Below are 6,285 nucleotides of genomic sequence, written 5' to 3'. Positions count from 1 at the left end.
ACATTTTGTAAAACCTGCTGTCATTGGTCTACTCAGCTCAGTACTCGAAGTGAAAAATTGGGTTGTGGGGCCTACTTACTTATTTCAAAAGATTTGCTTACAATCACAAGATTACCTATGAATATTACATTCAAATAGCTTGGATGACCGTTAGCAATATCATATTGTTGACCAGTTGACATCGTGTGTTAATTTATTTACCCTTGGAGTATACATACTGTATGATACTCCCAAGATTTACCCGTTCACTGCACGCTCAGTGCATGCGTCTCCCGCATGCATTTGCTGTATAGTACTGTTACATTTATTTATACAGCGGTGAACGCAGAACGGAGCATGGAAAAACCATCACTCACAAAAATGGTCGTTTGAGCACTCGTGACACGTTTACAAAGTTAAAGCAACTATTTTTAGTGGATGTTTACCCAATGAGTAGCGTCTGGGTCATTATGAGCCGTTAACATGAGTTTAAAAGCTCATAGTGTAACGAAAGGTTCCGGCTTGACGCTAATCTCCGATGACGGCATCCGCCATTTTGAAGTATTCTCGAAACTTCGTGATCGTCAAATGGTATGGACATCACATAATTTCTGACACACACTGCTACAATTCATCATTTTATTGTTCTTTAGCAGTATTATTACGCCACCCGTATTGGCATGGCAGCTTGAATACAACTGCGCTTTGCATTGACCAATATTCCCCATTCTAAACCGAAGGACAATCCGACAAGTTTGTCATTTTACCTTCCAATCATAGTCAAAATTTTCTGAAACAATCGGCAATGAGAACAAACTAATAATTTTAAAACAATCACAAGAATGTAATCAACACATACCACCTGGTCTGAAGAGCGGATGATCGACTTATACCATTGATTGAAGGTGATTTAATACCTTGTTCGTCTCGCTTCAAACTTATAAAATGGCTGTCGTCCATACTTGGAGTATGCAGCTCTAGCGGCGCAGAACAACACTGCGCATCTGGGATACCGACGAATTGCCTCGAACCGCGAAATTCAAAACTGCTGGCAATGCGCCAACTAACATTTTAGCACAATACCGCCAACTAGTGATGTGAAACGTAACTAGTCTATTTGATATCGAAACCTCTTTATCATGCAGACCTCTAAAACTTCATTTCAAATTTCAATCTGCTGGAATAAAGCAAATGGGCTTTATTAACCTTGACCTACTTTTAACTGAACTGGAGGTCACACTGACCTTAATCTGTGTCAGCATGTAGAGATGCATAATAGGTGTCTATATATTAAATTTAGAGAGTCTATGACCAATAGTAAAGAAACGTGCCACCATCAAAGAAATTTTAGAGTTCGACCTCTGTGACCTTGAAATGAAGGTCAAATCGAAAACCCGTGTGATATGTGATACTCTTTTATTAGGTACACCCACCATAAAATTTCATCGCTCCAGCTTTAACCATAAGCTTCAAAATGACAAAAATAGGTTTTCAAAGACCGCCCCCTATATGGCAGACCAGCAGTCAAATTGCGCTGATTTTCATTCTGAAGGAAGGTCTTGCCTAGGGGTACCCACACACCAAGTATGAACTTTCTGGGTCGAACGGTTAAGAAACGTGCACTATTTTGTCAAAAGTTAACAACGGACGACGACGACGACGACGACGACGACGACGACGGACGACGACGGACGCCAGACGCCGCAGTATCGTATAAGCTCACCTGACAGGTGAGTTTAATATGTAGGCAGATGTGTTGATTATTAACTGCTAATTGCAAAACAAACAATAATCAAACCGCAATAACTGCATGCACTCACTGATGTTTGCATTTTGTTATAAAAAATCCATAATTAGGTTGTAATCAATGACAAAGTTGTGACAGGTACATATACTGAGGTGACTCAAAATTGATGTACACATCGTAAATGCTTGCAAAGTCTAAGCCAAATTGCGTGTTCAACAATATTGGAACGGTATACCTTTAATACACCACATTGCGCTTGTACGGAATGTGAAGAGAACATTTTTTTCGTTGAATTTTGGTCGTTCCATCATTGTTTTGCACCTAAGGTCAGTTTGTAGCTGAACTAAAAAGGGCTTCATCATGGCTCCCAGTTAATTTCCCGAGAGAGCTGTGGGATCAAAGGAAACTTGCCCTGACCTGACTCTTTATTTGAAAGACTCTAGTAGGAGACAGACACTGACGATCTAAAATGACGGAGATCACAAACCTCTACGTACCACAAAAAGATATCGAAAACGAGTCGCTTATAAGCGACTTCAGGTTTTCACTTTTGGCCACCTGGGCTGACTTGTTCAGAATAACGTTAGCTTTAACAGGAGCGTTAAGTCTTAACGTTGGTTGAAAGAGATGACGTTCTTAAGGATACTTACTAGGTAACCGTTGGCGATGGGTTGAAGGAGATAACATCCTTAAGAATACTTTTAATACAAGGTAACCGTTAAGGATATCGTGACTTTTGTGCTTTTGAACAACCGGGCCCTGCATGTTGGGCAAGTCGAGAATAAAATCAAACCGAAATTCAGTGTCACTGACCTAGAGGTCAGTCCTTAGTACAAAGTTTCAAGTTCATAGCCCTCTCGGTAAGTGAACTTGAAACTGTTTTTGAAACAGGATACAGACGACGACGACGAAGACCGACGACGACGGTCACTGCGGTATCGTAGCGTCTCCCCTCCGAAAGAGCCAAAAAGAGACTAACATCTCGGTTACCTTTGAGGAAAAAATCCACCCAGACTTAAAATCTAATACCTTCTGGATATCCACTGGACTCCTGGCTTAAGCCCATTCAACGGGCTTCTGAACGGCAAATGGATCCCAAAGCACAGGGAAAAACACATATCATCATTGGATTAAGAAGAATGGTTAACTACATGTAGCTATTGGTTATATAGACGAGCAATTAGTTCTAATTTGGAACATGGGGGGCTTTTGTAACTAAATTAGCTCTAATTTATTAACCGTTGAACTTATCGGATTGCTTCTGCCTGAATTATTTTATTTCAACTCCGTTCTAAGTATTCCCCGCAAACGAAATGTGTTAATCAGGCTAATTAAAAATGAAGTTACGTGATCAATTCAGAAAATAGAGACTAAAATGTGCATAGTTTTGCCCCTTTCACAAAAATCGAAGTAGCTCAGTTATTTTAGCAAGTTTAAATATGAGAGAAGTATCCTTTTGTTCGTATAGATCTTGCCCTTAATAGCAACCATTGCAAACGCCTGGGGGCAATTGCAACTCAGCACCATGCGATTAAAACATATTTATGGGATTATTTTGAGTTGTTCATTCCTCTCTAATCTATACTTGGTATCATGGATGTCCCGCTTTGCGGCTAACGTATCTTGCAATTTGAATACGATCAGCCATGTCCAAGCACCTTGCGGTAGTGATAAATGATTGTAGGATTCTTATTGGTGGATGTACTGCGAGATAAAAGAAGTATTCCATTTGGACTGATTGCAAATATTGGATATTCGTAATGGCGATCTTGAAACACTTTGAAACTGGGAACTGTTGTCAAATGTATGAAATTCTTATCCCCTCTAAATGACACCCTAAAAAGAGAAAAGTATCGATATTGCCCTCTTTTCTTCTCTTCGAAAAATATAAATTCGCTGTGAAAATGATCCCATGTCCCGTAACAGGTTTTTTTAACTATCTCCTGTTTGTGAATCAGTTTGTAGGAACCTTCTTTGTAGTGAAATACAACTACTGACCTTTTAAATTTATCATAAACAAAAATTGTTTCATTCGACAACCCTACGAGATGTCTGTGTGATGATGCTACGGACGTTATCAAATTTGGATGAGTAAATGCAATATCTTGTTCGGAGCGATGGTCAATTTCAAATAGAATTAATTCGTAATCAGGCTTGTGATGTTTGGTTGTTCTGGTAAGCTTTTGAGTCCAAACTATCACATGGCTCATGTCATCTGACATCACTGGACTGCATCTTAAACCAATCATGCTGTAGTTAACAATCACAGGAGATACATACCTTCCGCTATAACTGTATAAATCTACAGACAACCTACTGCGACGGGACTTTAACCAGAACACAAGCAGGTATGCTTTAAAGCATAATGCATCTGTGACCCGTTCTTGAAGGTTAAAAAGATGTTTTTGTGTAGGAATTGGGCCTGGGTAATATGCAATAATGAAAGATGGAGGCCTCATCCATCTGAAAAAGCCACCACATGAATTTAAGAGAAAGAACTGTTGTTTAGGACAGTAAAGAAGACACAGTAAATGGCTCCGAGTAGTTTTCTTCAGTCGAAACTTTCGTTGTACCCGAAACGTAGCGAATCTGTTCGCACCTAAGATGAGAAGAACGCGAAGTTTGGTAACTAGTGACATTCAGCACCGTCAAAACGTATCAGTTATCCGTATGGAAAATACGTACATGTATGTCGCATACGGGTAGTGATACTTAAAACAGACATAAAAGGAGCTTCAGCTTCGATAACTCAGCCGTGCACAATTTGTGAACAGCCGAATAGATAGGTAGCAAGGAAAACTCTTCTAATTTCTCCAAACACCTATGACCTGTCTTGAAGGTAAAAAATATATTTTTTTGTGTAGTAATTGAGCCTGGGTAATATTGCAAGGTTGGTGTTGGAGGCATTTGGCGTCGAGTCGCGACGAAGGACACATCCCGCACGATCGCGATCAAGCGGATAATTCCAAGGTAGGTACTGGGCCTATGACCCTGTTCCGTGTTCGTTCAGCTCCGAAATGCTTAAGTTAAAGGGCCAACCTGGGAATAAGATGTGTTGGTTTTGCATACACAACCACCCTCTAGGAGGACGACAACTTCTCAGAACAAGATCTTTGAATCTTCAGTGAAATGAAATAAACAATACGCTAGAACGGGATGTAGCCTGATAAACCTGCTTGAAATTCGCAAGCCGTGTCAAAAAATGCCTCGCAACACTGGCTAAAGCCTTTAACATATGTCACGTTATTGTTATAATACTGTGTCGGCGCATGGTGTCAAGCAGGGGTATTCTCCTCCTGGCTTGGTAAATCCTACGTCCAAGTTGTCGCTTTAAGGGTTAGTTAAGAGCAATGTTCAAGGTAGGTTTATGGCCCTTGCACGCTTGTACCTCATGCGATGCAATTTTCCGATGCGAATGATGATACAATTTGAGGATTCAACTACGAAAAGTTTTATTAGTCAGTAGGGTCTCCTAGGATACAATATGATAAGTTTTTGGTCCTTACCTCTACTTACCCTTTCCATCCAGATGACTGCTCCATTTTTGTTTAATTTTATACCCGTTGCATCCTCATGCTGTGATGAATGTATTATGCAAGTGGTTTGCAATTTGTATTCAACACTAAAACCCATCACATGTCTTCCCGAAGTGAATATAATAGAGCACTGCAGTAGAGATCTCGTCAACGATACCTCCTTCGTGGTGAGATAGCCTTCCCAATCAACTCGCTCAAAGATTCTCAGAGAATCGACCATATGGAATAAGAATACAGAATACATAGCCATGTGTATGTATAATACACTGCTGAGTAGTGGAGACAGGTGATGAGCCATGGTCTATTATAACGAACGGGTTGTCATATGATTTATCTGATTATTTTAAAATTGCGAAGGTTCAGAAAAGCTATACATATTTCTTCATTTTAGACTCAGCAAAGTTACTTTAAAAAACTGATCTTGCGTTAACAAGTGGAGTGTTGGACCAATATTAAAACATCGGATTTCTATTCCCTTCGCCGTTTTTTTAAAGAACAAGTCGTCTTATTTCTTCAGTATTAAAGTAGCAGACGGTTTTTCCAATTCCGTTTCGTAACGAACATCGTAAAAAACCCGTTGTTCGTTATTTTCAGCATTCACAACTTGATCCTGGCCCCTTGGTGATTTTTTTTGTGCCTCTAAAGGGCATGCCGTGGTTGGACTTAAAGCCGGTCCAATGATATTATTATGGGCAGTATTACCATGCTGTCCACTGCCCAGTCGCCTCTTCTATATATTAAGTACATGTACATGTAGTTTCCATCAAGAAATTGCACAAAACAGGAAAAAAATTTAAAATGTTGCCAAATTATCACGCTCTTCGGCTGTGACTCCGATTCGACCCGAGTTAGCCCTCCATGGGTGGATCCTCTACAAGTGGACCGATGCACTTGTAAGACGCTGTCTGCCTTGAGTCATTGATCTACATTGTAGTCTGACGTCTTGCTGTAGATATATATTTGTCCTTGATTTTAAGCGAATCGGGAAGACCCCCCAATCAACCTCGGTGGCCGATGACGTTA

The sequence above is a fragment of the Lineus longissimus genome, chromosome 12 (genome assembly GCF_910592395.1).
Source record: "Lineus longissimus chromosome 12, tnLinLong1.2, whole genome shotgun sequence".
In the NCBI taxonomy this organism is placed as follows: Eukaryota; Metazoa; Nemertea; class Pilidiophora; order Heteronemertea; family Lineidae; genus Lineus; species Lineus longissimus.
The sequence above is the reverse complement of the archived record's forward strand: the minus strand, read 5'-3'. Positions refer to the sequence as shown.